The sequence below is a fragment of the Gorilla gorilla genome, chromosome 8 (assembly GCF_029281585.2).
Source record: "Gorilla gorilla gorilla isolate KB3781 chromosome 8, NHGRI_mGorGor1-v2.1_pri, whole genome shotgun sequence".
NCBI lineage: Eukaryota > Metazoa > Chordata > Mammalia > Primates > Hominidae > Gorilla > Gorilla gorilla.
This window is the reverse complement of record NC_073232.2, coordinates 115456030-115475097: the sequence shown is the minus strand read 5'-3', so window position 1 is coordinate 115475097 and position 19068 is coordinate 115456030. Positions and strand designations below refer to the sequence as shown.

The 19068-nt window shown below is 42.9% G+C and overlaps 1 protein-coding gene across 18 annotated transcripts in view; it reads left to right on the top strand.

Moving 5' to 3' along the window:
* Window positions 1–19068, top strand: part of NT5C2 (5'-nucleotidase, cytosolic II) — a 188023-nt gene that overhangs the window by 77972 nt on the left and 90983 nt on the right. For 4 of the 18 annotated variants that reach the window (XM_055352849.2, XM_055352859.2, XM_055352852.2 and 1 more), the window contains exon 1: window positions 7336–7408. The exons of 2 other annotated variants lie outside the window; for them this stretch is intronic. The gene's annotated coding sequence lies outside the window, so the exon portion shown is untranslated. Of the gene's footprint in view, window positions 1–7318; window positions 7409–13428; window positions 13551–14895; window positions 14944–19068 lie in introns of those variants that run through there. 12 more of the 18 variants (XM_031015197.3, XM_031015196.3, XM_055352855.2 and 9 more) reach the window with 10 other exon arrangements.

Here is a 19068-nt window from a genome sequence, read left to right as displayed (position 1 = left end):
GAGTGCAAATGTGGCCATCTCAGCTCACTGCAACCTCCACCTCCCGGATTCCGGGTTCAAGCAATTCTCCTGCCTCAGGCTCCTGAGTGGCTGGGATTACAGGGGCCTGCCACCACGCCTAGCTAATTTTTTGTATTTTTAGTAGAGACGGGGTTTCACTATGTTGGCCAGGCTGGGCTTGAACTCCTAACCTCGTGATCTGCCCGCCTTGGCCTCCCAAAGTGCTGGGATTACAGGTGTAAGCCACTGTGCCTGGCTTCTTCTTTTGTTTAAATACTTTAATCCAATTTACAGCATCGTAAAAGGCATTAAAATAAATTCTACTCACAATCCATCACACAGTCATTTAGTTACTAATTAATTTATTTAAAAGATATATAGGGACTCCCCCAGTGTGTCAGACCCTGGGCTAAGTGCTGTCTCCCTCTCAGTGAACAAGACAGACTGTCCCTGCCCTCTCGAAGTTTACAGGCGATATTGTGAAGGCAGATATTAAAAACATATCACACAAATATTTCTTTCATTGCAACGGTGGTAAGTTAGAGAAGGGAACGGAAGGTACAGGGCAGCATGAAAGAAAATAACAGGAGGGAATTTCAGGTAGATTGGCTTGGGGATTAGCGAATGCCTCTGAGAAACATTTGAGTTAAGGCCTTCAAGATGAGTATGAGTTAGAAAGGTGAAAAGAGGCTTTCAAGGTAGAGAAACAGTTTAACGTAGGGACAAGGAGACCTGGGGTGTTCTAAGAACTGGAAAATGGAAGTTTGGAAGAAGTCAGGTGAACATGGAGTAAACAGTGCTATTTATGTATTTGATTCCTTTTTTGGAAAGTTAAATTTTTTTTTTTTACTGTGGTAAAATATATATAACATAAAATAGGCCATTTTAACCATTTTTAAGAGTACTATTCAGTGGCGTTAATTACATTCTCAATGTGGTGCAACCCTCACCACTGTCTATGTCCAGAATGTTTTCATCACCCCAAACAGAAACTCTGTCACCATTAAGCAATAATTCTCCACTCCTTTCTTCCCCCAACCCCTGGTGACTGCTAATCTGCTTTCTGTCTCTATGAATTTGCCTATTCTAGCTATTTCATATAAATAGAATCATGTAATATTTGTCCTTTTGTGTCTGGCTTATTTCTCTTAGCATTTTTTTTCTTTTTCTCTCTGTCCCCCAGGCTTGAGTGCAGTGGCACAATCTCGGCTCACTGCAACCTCCGCCTCCTGGGTTCAAGTGGTTATCCCGCCTCAGCCTCCCAAAGTGCTGGGATTACAGGTGTGAGCCACCACACCTGGTTGCATAATGTTTTCAAGGTTCATCCAAGTTGTAGCATGTATCAAAACTTTATTTATTTATTTCTGAGACAGAGTGTTGCTCTGTCACCCAGGCAGGAGTGCGTGGCATGATCTCAGCTCACTGCCACCTCCACCTCCCAGATTTAAGCCATTCTTGTGCCTCAGCCTCCCTAGTAGCTGGGATTACTGCATGCACCCAGCTAATTTTTGTATTTTTAGTAGAGATAGGGTTTTGCCATATTGGCCAGGCTTGTCTCAAACTCCTGGCCTCAAGTGATCTGCCTGCCTCAGCCTCCCAAAGTGCTGCAATTACAGGCATAAGCCACAGTGCCCAGCCAAAACTTCATTCCTTTTTATGGCCGAATAATATTCCATTGTATGTATATACCATGTCTTGTTTATCCATTCATGTGTTGATGGACACTTGGGTTGTTTCCATCTTTTGGGCATTGTGAAAATGGTGATACAAATATTTGTGTACAAGTATCCGTTGAGTGCCTATTTTTTATTATTTTGGGTATCTACCTAGCAGCAGAATTGCTGAGTCATTTGTTTAATTTTTTCGAGGAATGACAACAATGCACGAAGGTTCAAATTTCTCCATATCCTTGCCAACACATGTTATTTTCCATTAAAAAAACTATATCCATGGGTATGAAGTGTATGTATTTGATTCTAACTCTCCTATATCCTTGAGAATCCATCTCTTCTGAAACTCTGAAGATCTTTGGGGTCACTAATCTGGCATGAGGCTTACAATGACCTGCCTTCATTTTTTACCCAAGTGTCTGATTTCCTTAATAGATGTTCAGCAACTTTGGAACAAGGTGTGGGTGGGGGATCAATTTGAATCTCCAGTGTCTACTATCTGGTAGATGTTCAACAAATAAAATAATTGCGATAAAGGTCGCAGATCTTGTCTCTCTCACACTGTAAACACCCAGTGGAAGTTTCCAAAAGGCACCTGAGAGATTTTTGCTTAATTCAAATGAATTAATTTTCATGACTATGTGAGGCACTTAGATGTTGGTTACATTTAAACTGCGAATCTGATCCCTGCCACTCTGCTTGATGCCCTTCAGTTACTCTCCATTGTACTTAAGGTTGGGGCCCCTGTTCATTAACGTGGTCTGCAGTGCCCTGCCAGGTCTGACCTTGCCTCCCTCCAGGGCTTTCTCCCTTTTTCTTTAGGCTTGGGTTATTCCTTAGATACACAAGACTCATCTCTAGCACCAGCTGTTTTCTCTTTCACTCTTGCAAACAAGTTCCCCCTCACTTTTGCCTCCCTCCCTCCCTTCCTCTCCCTCTCTTTATCCCTCTCTTTCTCTCTCTCTTTCTTTCCTTTTTTGAAACAGGGTGTTGTTCTGTCACTCAGGCAGGAGTGCAGTGGTCCGGTCATAGCTCACTGAAACCTCAAACTCCTGGGCTCAAGTGATCCTCCTGCTTCAGCCTCCCAAGTAGCTAGGACTATAGGTATGTGCCACCATGCTGGGCTAATTAAAAAATTTTTTTTTTGTAGAGATGGGGTCTTGCTATGTTGTCCAGGCTGGTCTTAAACTCCTGGGCTCAAGCGATCCTCCTGTCTCAACCTCCCAAAGTGCTGGGATTACAGGTATGAGCCACTGCACCCGGCCCTCTCACTTTTTCACCTGAATCCTACTCATCCTTCAGATCTCAGCTGAGATGTCATTTCCTCAGGGAACTGTTTCCTGACCCTCACCTGATCCTAACTCTAAACTCCATTTTGTTCTCCCTCATAGCATCTTTTACTTTTCCTGCATAGCACTTATCAAAATTGTAGTAAAGCAACTTTTTGTTTATTTAGCGTTCATCTTCCAAGTAGTCAGCAGTCTCCATGAGGGCAGCAACTCATGTCTGTATCCGTCAGTGTTAGGCACATAGTAGGCACTCAATGCATAGTTTTGAGGAGAGCTTCTACCAAGAAGCAGAAAAACTGATGAGTGGCTTGTGAATGCTGCTGATATTCTGGGTGACTCAGAGTTTCTGGGTATTCTGGGGAAAACAGTGTAGATCAGATTGGATAGGACAGTCACATGAGTGCCTGGCAGGAAGTTGATGAGAGGCCATCCAAGGCCACAGTGGGGTGGCCTCTTTTGCCAAGCAGTGCCCAGGCTCTTCAGCTAATGTCAGGTTAGAGACCTCAAGCAAGCTCTTTATGGTTCCTCAGCCTCCCAGCCCTTTGTTAGAAGGTTGTTTCGTGAGTTGGCATGGCTTTTCTTACCCTTGAAAGTCATGAGGCAAAATTGTTCTATCCTTTTGCATTTAAAAGAATTAATTTTTTGTTACAAAAGCAATACATAATTACACTTATCTTCCAAAACATTAAAAGGAAAGCTAATACTCCCTTTGAACATTCTCTCAATAAAATAATGGTCCTTTATCCCTAGCTTAGAGAGAACTTCTGATATATTTTGGGCATGTAGCTTTACAGACCTGTTTTAAAAATCTTTCATAAACCTATGTATGATAATAGGGAATAATGGTATTATTTATGTGTGTTCTGTTTTAGCTTTTTATTTTTAAATAATTTTAGATTTACAGAGGAGTTGCAGAGCTAGTATAGAAAGTTTCAACATACCCTTCACCCAGCTTCTCTTAATGTTAACAATTTATGTAACCCTGGTTCAAAACTAAGAAATTAACAGTAGCACAATACTAATAACAGAACTACAGACCTTATTCCAGTTTCACCAGTTTTTTCACTAATGTCCTTTTTGTGTTCCAGGATACCACATTGCGTTTAGTTATCAGATCTCTTTAGTCTCCTATCGGTGAATAGGACAATCTCTGACAGTTTCTCAGTCTTTACTTGACTTTCACAACCTTGACAATTTTGAAGATTACACATCAAGTATTTTGTAGAATATTCCCTCAATTTGGGTTTATTTGATGTTTTTTCATGATTAACTGAAGTTTTGCATTGGGGGAATAATTTTTTAAATATTGATACTATCCATCTATCTATATATAATAGATAGATATAGATATATAATTCTGCAACTTCCTATTTTCATTCAAAAATATGACTAAGATATATCCATGTTGATACATGCAGAGCAAAGTCACTTATTTTTTATTATTATTATTTTTGGAGACAGGGTCTTTCTCTGTCACCCAGGCTTGAGTGCAGTGGCACGATCACAGCTTACTGTGGCCTTGACCTCCTGGGCTCAAGTGATCCTCCCACCTCAGCCTCCTGAGTAGCAGTTGCAACTACATGCTGGAGCCACCATGCCCGGCTGATTTTTAAAAACTGTTTGTAGAAATGAGGTCTCACTATGTTGCCCATGCTTCATTTAAATTCTCTATAGAATTTTATTATATAAATATTCTACATTTTAGTTAGCCACCCCCATTGGTGGGCATTTAGCTGATTCTAAATTTTCTTTCTCTCTTTTTTTTTTTTTTTTTAAAGACAAAGTTTCACTCCGTCACCCAGGCTGGAATGCAGTGGTGCAATCTCGGCTCACTGCAACCTCTGCCTCCTGGGTTCAGGCGATTCTCCTGCCTCAGCCTCCTGAGTAGCTGAGATTACAGGTGTGCGCCACCACACCTGGCTAGTTTTTGTATTTTTTGTAGAGACAAGGTTTCACCATATTGGTCAGACTGGTCTTGAACTCCTGACCTCATGATATGCCAGCCTTGGCCTCCCAAAGTGCTGAGATTACATATCAATTCTTTTTTTTTTTTTTTTTTTTGAGATGGAGTCTCGCTCTGTCCCCCAGGCTGGAGTGCAGTGGCACCATCTCGGCTCACTGCAAACTCCGCCTCCCAGGTTCACACCATTCTCCTGCCTCGGCCTCCTGAGTAGCTGGGACTATAGGCGCCCGCCACCACGTCCAGCTAATTTTTTGTATTTTTAGTAGAGACGGGGTTTCACCACGTTAGCCAGGATGGTCTCGATCTCCTGACCTCGTGATCTGCCCGCCTCAGCCTCCCAAAGTGCTGGGATTATAGGTGTGAGCCACTGCGCCCGGCCTCATTCTTTTTATTATTGATTTGTTAAGAGTCCTTTATAGACAAATCCTTTGTCTTTTGTGTATTGCGAATAGTTTTCCCCTTATTCTGTTATCTTTTAACTTTGTTTTCAGTTTTTTTCAAGTTATTCCATCTCTCTGATTTTTTAAATTCTTTTTTCTGATTTATTTTTTAAAACAAAGTTCTTGATTATAAAAGTAATACAAACACTGTAAGAAATTAATACAAAAGTACAAAGAAGAAACCACCCCATCTTATCACTGAGAGAAAACAACATAATCAATTACATATTTCCCTGTAGTCTTTTGTGTGTGCAGTTTTTTTTCACAGTTGTGATTACATTCATTTGTGTGTGTCTCTATATTTGTTTTTCTCTCAGTACCACAGTTTTTAAACACAAACCCTGGCCTTTTTTCGTTTCTTCTTTTTTCTTTTTTGGAGATGGAGTCTCCCTCTGTCGCCCAGGCTGGAGTTCAGTGGCGTGATCTTGGCTCACTGAAACCTCCGCCTCCCGGGTTCAAGCGATTCTCCTGCCTCAGCCTCCCGAGTAGCTGGGACTACAGGTGCGTGCCACCATGCCCAGCTAATTTTTGTATTTTTAGTAGATATGGGGTTTCGCCATGTTGGTCAGGCTGGTCTTGAACTCCTGACCTCAAATGATCCACCTGCCTTGGCTTCCCAAAGTGATGGGATTACAGGTGTGAGCCACCACGCCCCGCCACCCTGGCCTTTTTTCAAATGCACTTGGTTTAAAGATTGTGTTATGACAGCTTCCAACCCCTATTCCTCTTTTCCATATATCCTGAGAAATTTAGAAGGTGAGGGGCCCAAGGTCTATCCTTAGCTGACCTGAAGCAAAGTTGGCTGAGAAGCACAAGAAGGGGTAGAAGTGCTCTTGCGGAGCACTTATTAAAAAGACGCGGAGGTTTTGGTTGACTGCAAGCCCAATATGAGTCAACAGTATGGGTGCCAAGAACTTTATCGCAGGAGTGCAAAGCGATAGGTCCCAAAAGGAGGAAGCTATAGTCCTGCTTTGCTCTGATGATACCACAAACATTTGGTTCAGTCTTGGGTGATGTATTCTAAAGAAATCACAGTCAAATCTACCATTTGCGCGAGAAGGATAAAGACCCTCAAAACCAGGGCAGAGGAGGAACAATGGAAGGAACGGGAGACACTGATGTGGAATGAGAAGACCTTGGGCAGAGGTGATAGAAGTAAAGTATCTGAAAAGTCAAAGGTCCAAGAGAGGTTAGACGTTTGTTCTCTGTGGCTCCAAGGCATCGAATTTCGGCCCTGAGAGTGGAAGTTTAGACACATTTTCTCACTGGTGAGAGCTGCTCGGACCAAGGAATTCAGTCCTCTGGAAATAGCTAGCTGCTTTTGCGGAGTCTTCCTGCTGAGTTGCTGGTGGTGGGGTGAACATTTATTGAGTGCTTACTGTGTGCCAGGATCCTGCTGAGGGCCTCACCTATATTGTGTGATTTCATCCCGTCAACACCCTTTGATGTGGGGACTGTTGTTCCCTATCCTGGTGCTACAAATGTGGGCACCGGGTATAGGAGGTCAGGTACCTCGCCCGAGGTTACAGTTTGTAAGTGGTGGTACTGGGACTGGAACTCGTTCTGACAAACTTCAAAGCTGGTGTTTTTAGCCATCAAGGGGATTCGAGGGTGCCATGGGGGTGTGGACGCATGAGGGGCCTTGAGGTCCATTAGACCAAAACATTCTGTGACTGGGAAAAAGGATGCCCTCTCCTCCCAAGGAAAAGCTTCTTCTGAATGAGACACAGTGGAGAGGTTAGCCCGGGGCCAGGCTGAGGGGCGCAGGCAGAATGCCAAGGGATGGAGACCCTCAGAAGGGCAAAGCCGGTGTTCCATCGTTTGAAGATCTCCAGACCCGCGGGACAGACAGACGCAGCGCGGTCAGGGAGCGTCGGCTTCGCCGAACTCTGCGGCGGAGCTGGGGGACGGAACAGCGCGCCGGTCCCTGGCCGGGCGCGAGCAGGGGGCGGCGCGGGGCGGTGCCGGGCGGCGGGGGCGGGGAGGGCGAGCGTCGAGGCGGCTGCGGCAGTTGCGCGCTGGGATTGTTGCCGTGCGCTGGAGCAGGTGAGTGCGGCGGGCCCCGTGGGCGGGCGGGGAAGGAGCGGGCGAACGGGGAGCTAGGTGGGGAGGTGCGCGGCCGAACACGCGACCCCAGGGTAGCGGCCGCCGCCTGCCCCCGCCCCCGGCCCCCAGGGACCATGGCCCCAAGGCCCCTCTCCTTAGGCCGAGTCCCCGCCAGCGCGCTCGCGGACGCCGCACGCCTCCCAACTCCTTCGGTGCGGCCCCCGCCCCACGGCAGTCCCTTCCTCCGCGCCGCCGCGACGCCTCCGGCCCACGTCACGCTCGCGCCATTGTTTCCCAGCCGCCGGCTCGCTGGGACCCCGCCTCAGCCTCCCAGCGCGGCGGTTCGCCGCGTTCCGCCCTCTTCCCCCTTTCCTCACGCTGGTGGTAGCCCTTTCCTCAGTCCTGCTGACGTCCTCCAGCTGATTCCAGGCTGTTCCCGGCCACCCCTGAGGCCGTCTTTTCGCTTCTTGTAAAAGCCTCCCCGCCCCCTGAGCTCCTCGGTCGCCTCCCTAGAAGCCAAGGGGCCTCTGGTGGAGCGCCAGGTTGACAGCGTTTTAGCAGGACCGCGAGAAACGGCCAGCTCGTTTGCCACACTCCTGTGTGCAACACTTCCTGGAAAGGTCACAGCGAATTGCAAGCCGCCACAAAAAACATCCGGACAGCTCCTGGTCAGGGGGCTGAGCCGTTCAGTGGCGGCCTATTCCTCTCCTTTTTTCGGGGCTCCTGAAACCGGAGAGGGCGAGATGCTGATCTGAGGCCTGAACCCTTAGTTGTAAGAAAAACGTTTTGGGGGTTTGACTCCGCAGGCCACAGCTTCTCAAAGCAGCAGGTAGAGGCTGCTGTCCGAATCGACGTTTTCCTGGGCTTTCACCTTTAGGGCCTTGATGTTTGAGGGGGGTCGTGCTCTGAAGTACAGCGCCCCGAAATGACTAGTCACCATTACAGGGGGGTGTGTGCGCGCCCGTCCAGGGGCCGATGAGTTCTTCAGGATTGAGCTGTACTTGGTTCCCAATGTCTGTAGACTATTCATTTCGCCTCTTCAAGCAACGAATGCAAACTGCTGACCATAATGTGAAAGGGAGAATATTGAAACTGTGTCATTTACCATGAAAACTTAGTGTTATTGCGTAGAGAAGGCTTTAGGTTTCAAAAATATTTACCACGTGGCTTTTCAACAACGGTTAGAATTTATCCAGATGAAGACATCCAGGCCTGAAAGGGTTAAGTTCGAAAAGAGAAAAAAAATAGGTGTGAGCTGAGAGTGGGGAAAAAAAAAAGAACAAAAAGGGTTAAGTTCAAGAAAACATAGCTGGTGAGTAATTAAAATAAAAACTCCACATGCAGGGTTGATACTAGCATACACAGACTTTTGTTTCTGAAGTGCATTTCCATTGCAGTGTAAACCACTACATTTCAACAGTATAGGTAGCTGCATTACTCTCATTGACCCAGAATTAAGGTTTTAGGATTTAGTAACCAACAAATCTGTAAAATAAGGTGGAGGGGCGCGGGGTGGAGTGTGGGGGGGTGCTGAAGGAGATGTTATGCAAGATTCCTTTCAGTTCTAAGGTTTGATGCCATTGTATGAAAATTTACCATCAGCTACAAGTTTTCAGAAGTTTGTGATTGTAAGAAGATTTATATAGATAGTATTCCCTTATAGTACCTGCCACCCTTAACCAGAAGACATCACATCTTCCTAAAGAAAGCCAGATTACGATAGAATGTTAGGCAGAGAGGTGCTCATTAATCTTTCTCTAGGCTATTTCTCCTATTTTATGGGGAAAGAGGAATACATAAAACACAGGTTTTTTTTTTTAAGTATTTCCTCTCTCTCTCTTTTTTTTTTTTTTTTTTTTTTTTTTTTTGAGACGGAGCTTTGCTCTTGTTGGCCAGACTGGAGTGCAATGGCACGATCTTGGCTCATCGCAACCTCCACCTCCCGGGTTCAAGCAGTTCTCCTGCCTCGGCCTCCCGAGTAGCTGGGATTACAGGCATGCGCCACCACGCCTGGCTGATTTTGTATTTTTAGTAGAGACGGGGTTTCTCCAAGTTGGTCAGGCTGGTCTCGAACTCCTGACCTCAGGTGATCCGCCCGCCTCGGCCTCCCAAGTACTGGGATTACAGGCGTGAGCCACTGCGTCCGACCCTGTTGCTTAATTCTCTTACCAAAAGCTTAATTCATTGAAATAGTAAATAACAACAAATCCCCAAAAACAAAACCCCACAACTTTGTCATGTTATGACTGTGCTCTTTTAAAGTACTTACATAGACTGGTTTTTATGTAGTACACTTGCTGTGTACATATTATTTGGGATTTTGCTCTTACCAATATTTCTGGGATGTCCATGTATTTAGAGAATTCATGTAATCTTCATTAGTAGATGCTCTCTAATGTGCCCCAGTAGTCAACAATGCCTGGCACACAGGCCCTTAGTAAATTTTTGTTGAATAAATGTTGTAATATTTTGAGGTTTTTAGACATTTAACACAAAATACTAACTATCACAAGGCATATGTTGAGTGACCTGAGCAGTAAAGGCAGTCATACTTTCAGCCAGGAGACATTGCATTTATTTAAGGGCCCGGATTTTGTAGTCTGGCTTGCTACTTAACATCATGCAACCTCGGGGAACTCAGTTAACCTTAGACAAGCTCACTCAGTTTCTCTCACCTTGAGAAGGGAAAAATAGAACAAATTTTACAGGGTTGTGTGGATTAAATAGAATAATTCAGTTGAAGTGATACTGGCACACATTAAGTTCTCTATAAATGTTAGTTTTTTTTGCTCAGAGTGAAGGAATATTAATGTAGCTTGATGGGATCAGGAAAAACAATAACACTTCAGAGTAGGGAGAAGATGCTGAAGTGGATGTATTGAGGGTATGATTAATAGATTGTTTTCACTGAAAGGGTTTGGTAGAGCAGTAGTCTGAGATAAAACTGGAAAGAGAAATTCTGGTAAGCAGTTTACAAGTATGCTACATGGATTCTTTGCAATTAGAGCGGAGTGAATGACCACCTGAGGTCAGGAGTTTGAGACCAGCCTGGCCAACATGGTGAAACCCCATCTCTACTAAAAATACAAAAATTAATCAGGCGTGGTAGCGCATGCCTGTAATCCCAGCTACTTGGGAGGCTGAGGCAGGAGAATCGCTTGAACCCAGGAGGCGGAGGTTGCAGTGAGCTGAGATTGCACCACGCACTCCAGCCTGGGTGACAAGAGTGAAACTCCGTCTCAAAAAAAAAGAAAAAAAAAAAAAAAGGAAAGCCAGAAAATTAATGCGGCAAACTGGCCAGGTGCGGTGGCTTACGCCTATAATCCCAGCACTTCGGGAGGTCGAGGCAGGTGGATCACCTGAGGTCAGGAGTTCGAGACCAGCCTGGCCAACATGGTGAAACCCCGTCTCTACTAAAAATATAAAAATTAGCTGGGGGTGATGGCGCACGCCTGTAGTCCCAGCTACTCAGGAGGCTGAGACACAAGAATCGCTTGAACCTGGGAGGCAGAGGTTGCCGTGAGTCTATATCGTGCCACTGCACTCCAGCTTGGGCGACAGAGCGTCTCAAAAAAAAAAAAAAATTCAGTAAACAGTAAAAGAAAAAAGTTAAAAAAATTAGGACAGTCTTAATCTTTGTTTTTTTTTCGTTTGTTTTGTTTTTTGTTTTTTTTTTTTGAGATGGAGTCTCGCTCTGTCGCCAGGCTGTAGTGCAGTGGTGCGATCTCGGCTCACTGCAACCTCCGCCTCCTGGGTTCAAGCGATTCTCCTGCCTCAGCCTCCCAAGTAGCTAGGACTACAGGCGTGTGCCACCACGCCCAGCTAATTTTTGTATTTTTAGTAGAGATGGGGTTTCACCATGTTGGCCAGGATGGTCTCAATCTCTTTACCTCATGATCTGCCTGCCTTGGCCTCCCAAAGTGTTGCGATTACAGGCGTGAGCTACCACGCCTGGCCCTTAATTTTAATTGTTAAAATTTGTTAAAGAAGGTGGGTAGTAGACATATCAAATGATCATTATATTATTTTCTGTGTGTTTGAAATATTTCACAGTATTTTAAGATGAACCTAAAATAAAACATTAAAGAAACTCCATTAAACCAATGAGCCTATAAAAATATATATCCCACTGGGCATCTGTAATGAAAACATGCTAATACTCAGCAAGCTTACTGATTTTTTTTTTAAGCTGTTAAATTTCAGGCATCAGATTTCAGTCTTCTCTTTCCAAGCACATAGTACAAGCAGGCTCTTTCATCCCACACTTTTTTTTTTCCGAGACGGAGTTTCACTTTGTCGCCCAGGCTGGCTCGATCTCAGCTTGCTGCAACCTCTACCTCCTGGGTTCAAGCAATTCTCCTGCCTCTGCCTCCCGAGTACTACAGGCATGCTGAGAATACAGGCATGTGCCACTGTGCCCGGCTAATTTTTGTGTTTTCAGTAGAGATGGGGTTTCACCATGTTGGCCAGGCTGGTTTCAAACTCCTGACTTCAGGTGACCTGCCCACCTCGGCCTCCCGAAGTGCTAGGATTATAGGCATAAGCCACTGCGCCCAGCCCAAATTCGTATGTTATACAGAATTTTCTGATTTATAAATGTGGGCAACTGATCGTAAAAAATTGTAAAAAAACACTGTGACCTCTACAGAATCTGGACCCATAAATCTGTTTCTACATCTGGAAGGGAACTTGAGAGTCTTCCACGTTCAATGCCTTCATTTGACAGATGGGGAAAGTGAATCCCAAAATGTTTTGCATTTTTTGTCTTTTATGCAAGAAAGTCTTCCCTACCTTTGATCCGTAAGGCTGTTCATCTCTATATTCTTCTGTAAATTGTATGGTTTTGCTTTTTCACATTTAGGTTTATTGACAGTGCTTATTTTTTTCTGCTTAGTTTATTTTTTATTTATTTATTTATTTTTGATTTTTGCACTGTCACCTGGGCTGGAGTGCAATGGCGTGATCTCTGCTCACTGCAACCTCCACCTCCTGGGTTCAAATGATTCGCCTGGCTCAGCCTCCCGAGTAGCTGGGATTACAGGCGCCCGCCACCATGCCTGGCTAATTTTTTTGTATTTTTAGTGGAGATGGGGTTTCGCTACGTTGGCCAGGCTGGTCTCGAACTCCTGACCTCGTGATCCACCTGCCTCGGCCTCCCAAAGCATTGGGATTACAGGCGTGAGCCACCGTGTCCGCCCTATTTTATCTTTAATATGATCAGCTAGTATTTGTGTTACATATTCTTTTTCTACCATTATGTTTGTCATAAAATTATGCTCTGTAAATTCATAAGGACAGGACATGCTTTTGTTATGCTCTGATTTTGGGTCAGAATATTGTAGAAAATGAAATTTTTGAATTCATTTTAGTGTAAATATTTTACAGATTTCTGCTCTTCTACATTATTTTGTCTCATTTGCCTTTAAAGATGAGTAGTACATGTATTTGACTATCCTTGAAAAATATTTTGCATCCTTTTTGTAGCAGTCATATTAGAATCTAGTTAGGCATTTGTGTATCTCTATCTAGTTTGTTTCAGAGCTGCTAAGTAAACCAGCTAGAATAATAGTGTGTAGATTGAAATAGCTCAAACATTCTGTATCAAAATTATAAGAATTTTAAGTTATTTTAATAAGCATTTAACAGTATCATGCTGTGTAAATAAGACCAAGCTGTGGCTTGGAGAGTAAACATTAAAAGTTTTTTTTTTTTTTTAAGATGGATTCTCACTCTGCCCCCCAGGCTGAAGTGCGTTAGTGCAGTCTCAGCTCACTGCAACCTCTGCCTCCCGGGTTCAAGCAATTCTCTGCCTTAGTCTCCTGAGTAGCTGGGATTACAGGCGTCCACCACTACACCTGGCTAATTTTTTATTTTATTTTATTTTTAGTAGAGATGGAGTTTCTTCATTTTGGCCAGGCTGGTCTTGAACTCCTGACCTTGTAATCTACCCGCCTCAGCCTCCCAAAGTGCTGGGATTACAGATGTGAGCCACTGCAACTGGCCTTTTTTATTTTTTTAAGGTGGAGTCTCTCTGTGTTGCCCAAGCTGGAGTGCAGAGGTGCGCTCTCAGCGCACTGCAACTTCCGCCTGCTGGGTTCAAGCGATTCTCCTGCCTCAGCCTCCCTAGTAGCTGGGATTACAGGTATGCGCCACCATGCCTAGCTAATTTTTGTATTTTTAGTAGAGACAAGTTTTGCCCTGTTGGCCAGGCTGGTCTTGAACTCCTGACCTCAGGTGATCCGCCCACCTCAGCCTCCCAAAGTGCTGGGATTATAGGCGTGAACCACCGCCCCTGGCCTAACATTAGAATCTTTCACAAATCTGGTCAGTAAATGCCTTTTTTTTTATTTTTTTGAGACGGAGTCTTGCTCTGTCACCCAGGCTGGAGTGCAGTGGCTCCACGTCAGCTCACTGCAACCTCCATCTCCCGGGTTCAAGCTGTTCCTCTGCCTCAGACTCCCTAGTGCTGGGATTACAGGCATGTGCCCCCGGGCCTGGCTATTTTTTTGTATTTTTAGTAGAGACGGGGTTTCACTGTGTTAGCCAGGATGGTCTCGATCTCCGGACCTTGTGATCCGCCCGCCTCGGCCTCCCAAAGTGCTGGGATTACAGGCATGAGCCACCGCACCCAGCCAGTAAATGCCATTTTTTTAAGCCTTGAATTACTCGTTTACTTTTGAAGTAGGTTTGGTGAAATAAATCTTGAAATAATTCTCTCTAGGTCTGAGAGCTTCCAGGAAGAAAGGAAACAAACCTATAGCTATAGTTGTCCTTATATTTAGGATACTTTAATTGACGTGATAAATGTGTGAAATTGTTACAGCCTCTGATACGTAATGGACGCTATGAGGTTTTGACTCCAAAAGTAGAAGCCTATTACTCATTCCTCCAAACATCAAGTACTGTATTGTGCTAAGGCTTCAAGTATTCAAACATCTTGCACTCAAGCATTATAAACAGTTTATTGACCAATTTCCATGTCTCAGCCACTGTTCTTAGCACCTTACATCCTTGTTCCAACTCTACCTGTTTTGCAATGGAAGAAACTGTAGTGCTTATAATTTGCTTAGTCGTAGAGCTAGTTGGTGTTAGAGCCAGGTTTTGAACGCAGGCAGTGTGGCTCCAGAATCTGTACTCTTAACCACAGTATAATTCTGTGACTTCAAATTATCTAACTTCTCTTTCCTGTTTACTTCTTCGTAAAATGAGGATAATGGTACCTAACATATAGGGTTGTTCTGAAAAGTCAGTGAGTTAAAATATGTACTATACTGCTTAGAATCATACATGAAAAATAGTAAGTATTTATTGTCAGCTGTTATTATGTTAGCATTATTAAGGCATCGAACTCATGCATATCTCTGAATTTTAACCAAATAGGTGGACTAAACCTTAAGTATGAATTTATATATTAAAAGGTAGAAATACTGTGGTCTGTGGTTATTTATGCCTTTCCGATTTTATCTTTTTAAATTATTTTGTAACAGGAAAAATAAGAGCTAAACCAAAGTTGAATGGTGAGCAGGAGTTCATTGGTAAGAGAATGAGTTCTTTTTTGAAATAAAACAGTTTTGTACCTGCTTTTTTTTTTTTCCTTTTTTTTTTGGAGACAGTGTCTTTGTCTGTTGTCCAGGCTGGAGTGTGCAGTGGTGCGATCTTGGCTCACGCAATCTCTGCCTCCCTGGCTCAAGCAATCTTCCTACCTCAGCCTCCCGAGTAGCTGGGTCTACAGGCACCCGTCACCATGCCTGTCTAATTTTTGCATGTTTTTATAGAGATGGGGTTTTTGCCATGTTGCCTAGGCTGGTCTCGAACTCCTAAGCTCAAGGGATCCGCCTGGCTTGGCCTCCCAGAGTGGTGGGATTATAGGTGTGAGCCACTGCACCTTGCCCTATGTATTTTTTTTTTAAAAGGAGTATTCAGGAGTCATTACTAAAGGTGCAAAGTATTATATATCGTCTGAATGTAAAAATCGTACAGCTTGTTTATACCTTTATGCTTTTGAAGACCTCAGTTAATTATGGCAATGTTTTGAAGAAATAGCTCAATCTTTTAAAATGTTTTCCTTACATGCTCTCTTGTTCCTTTGTGTCAATAACCATGTTATTGTTGAAGGTCTGGTATTATTCAAAACATTCAGTTAGAAGCAGCCTTAATGTGTTGATGTAGAACAAATATATAGCATTCTATGTGATATGGCAGGCTAGTAGCATATGTGTTGATGAGAACATAGCAAAATTCCAGTCTTTTTTGTATATTTTCAAAACTTTAGGAACAGATGAAATAAATTTGTAGTTTCTAGTTACAATTTCAGACTACAGATAGGAGCATGTAGCTGCTTGAAGAAGAAAAACAAATTGTCAAGGCAACAGGTACTGCATTTCTCACTGGACAAGATCTCTCTTCTCAACTTTGTTATTTTTCCTTCGGAGAACAAGGAAGCTTTTGTTCCAAGGCCTGATGTTGAAATGTTAGCAAAATATTATGTTAGTCAAGCCAAGAATCTTATGTATTTGTGAACCAAGAATAAGATTTCACAAAGATTCATTTAGAATATTAAAAGGGACTTCTGCAGTTATTCTTGCATTTTCAGGCTTACACAAAAATAGGCTTCTGAAAAGCAAAGGGCTCCATGTATAGAGGTTTAATGGTTCATTTATTTCTGTCTGTTAAGTCTACTGTGTGAGATGCTGGGGATACAGCAGCAAATAAAACACTCCTCTCCCTTATGGAGCTTATATTTTGGAGAGATTGACAGAATGCAAACTGTCAAATTTAAGGGTTATGTGCAAAAAACAAGTAAAGCAGGGTAAGAGGACAGTGAGTGATGTGTGTGGGTAAGTGTGATGTTACTAGTTGGAGTTAACTGTTGGCATCACTTTGGTGTGTGAACTATTGAGTGTTGGCCTTTGACAGGAATGTGTAGTGCAGTTTGGGACAGGCGACATAAAGAACTCTGAATGAAAATAATGAAATGAAAAATAAACAAAAAAACTTGTTTATAGGCTGGGCACGGTGTGGCTCATTCCTGTAATTCCAGCACTTTGGGAGGCAGGTGGATCACTTGAGGTCAGGAGTTCGAGACCAGCCTAACCAACACGGTGAAACCCCGTCTGTACTAAAGATACAAAATTAGCCGGGCGTGGTGGCTCATGCATGTAATCCCAGCTACTTGGGAGGCTGACGCAGGAGAATCCCTTGAATCTGGGAGGCGGAGGTTGCATTGAGCCAAGATCGCGTCATTGCACTCCAGCCTGGGCAACAAGAGTGAAACTCTGTCTCAAAAAAACTAAAAAAAAAAAAACAAAACCAAAAACTTATCATGAACTGTTTAAAAGATGAGAGGTAATGAAACATTTAAGATAACTTAAATGCAACAGTTTTAAGGAGTCTTCTGGAAAAATAGGCATTTCTTCATCTTAAACTATTTTATTTTTTAATTTTTATAGATTTAGGGGGCACAGTTTTGGATATATAGCATAGCGGTGGTCTGGCTTTTTAGTGTAACCATCACCTGAATAGTGTACATTGTACTCATCAGGTAATTTCTCATCCCTCACCCTCCTCCCACCCCCACTTAAAGTGTGTATATATATATATGTGTGTGTATGTGTGTATGTATATATGTGTGTATATATATATATATATGGCATGAACCCAGGAGGCAGAGCTTGCAGTGAGCCGAGATGGTGCCACTGTACTCCAGCCTGGAAGACAGAGCGAAAGAGACTCCGTCTAAAAAAAAAAAAAAAACAACAACAACAAAAACATTTGTTTAATTATTTTTGCACTAGAAGAAAAGAAAGGAAGAATGATGCAGAGGCAATATTGAGAGGGATTTGGGGCAGGAATTTTTCAAAATTCATTAGAGTTATTAAAGAACAGTTTAAAACTAGTAATTCCAAGAAGGAGGGATAGATTGTTAAAAAAAAAAAAAAAAAGCTAATTTCAAGAAAGGGGAGGGAAAGAGTGTGTGATATATATATATATATACACACATATATATATCTCCTTTCATGTGTTTTGTGATGATAAGGAGTAAAGGTTACAAAATACTTAAAAAAGCTGTAGCTTATTTCACAGTGCTATTTGAGTTACAGGTGACACTGTTAACTACAAATATAAGGATTTAGTTTTTCAGCAGTACTGGTAGATGAATTAAAGTAAACTTGCATCTGACTTTCCATGTTTTTAAGGGGATGTATTTGTAAGTAAGTTGGTCTGTGGCTATGTTACAGAGAGGCCCTTAAGCACAATATAATGATAAAACCAAATGTCTACTATAGGTTATTGATTTTACTTGCTTATCTGCCAAGGACTAGGGTTATCAAAGACTGAATAAAATGTGGCTATTTAGTACAATATGAGGCATACAAATGGAGGATATAGCTTTAACTTTTGTTTTTCCATAAACTAGTTTAACATAAGTAATATGCAGTGAAAGTTGTTGTATTTAGAGACCAAAATAAGTTTCAGGCTGGTGAGAAAATTTGAAGAAATTATTCAAAATTATCCTTTCCATTTAAGTTTTAGGGCAGTGTTCTTAGAATGAGAATGAATGGTTGATTATAAAACTTATAAATGCCAAGTTTAGTATTTTTTTTTTTTTTTTTTGAGATGGAGTCTTGCTCTGTCACCCAGGCTAGAGTACAGTGGCGGGATCTCGGCTCACTGCAAGCTCTGCCTCCTGGGTTCAAGTGATTCTCCTGCCTCAGACTCCCAAGTTGCTGGGATTATGGGTGCCTGCCACCACGCCTGGCTAATTTTTATATTTTTAGTAGACAGGGTTTCACCATGTTGGCCAGGCTGGTCTCGAACTCCTGACCTCAGATGATCCACCCGCCTCGGCTTCCCAAAGTGCTGGGATTACAGGTGTGAGCCACCCAAGTTTTGTATTTTAAATAAAAAATTAAAGTTTGAGTGAAGTAGAAACTACTGATTATTCATACTGCTATTATTACCCTATTATCTATGTTGACATACTTATTCCATTGAAAAATGAATATTTGATTCAAATTGCCATGTGTTAAACACTGCCTGATAGATCTGCTCTACATATTGTTAAAGTGCTCCTCACTTTATTCCAAATGAATTACTGACCTGACTTGAAACAGACATGTAAAATGACTTTTTAAAGAGCGTTTGCCAACGTATAACTCTAGCAGCGTGGCATTTTGTCTTAATGCAGAATTGTTATGAAAAGAAGTGCTGACTGCTATTTTTTCTTTTTTTTTTTTTTGAGATAGAGTCTCGCTCTGTTGCCCAGGCTGGAGTGCAGTGGCGCAGTCTCAGCTCACTGCAACCTCCACCTCCCGGGTGGGAGAAGCAATTCTCCTGCCTCAGCTTCTCGAGTAGCTGGGACTACAGGGATATGCCACCACGCCTGGCTGATTTTTTTCCGTTTTTAGTAGAGACAAGGTTTCATCATGTTGGCCAGGCTGGTCTCGAACTCCTGACCTCAAATGATCCACCCACCTTGGCCTCCCAAAGTGCCAGGATTACAGGCGTGAGCCACCACGCCAGGCCTTTACTGCTATTTTTATACTTTTATCAATTTGGGCGTGAAGAATATTACTGTACTACATCATAATTCTTGAACTTTTCTTAACATTATGTTAAGTAATGAGAGGGTAATTATGGGAGGGACAAAATTTCCTTTC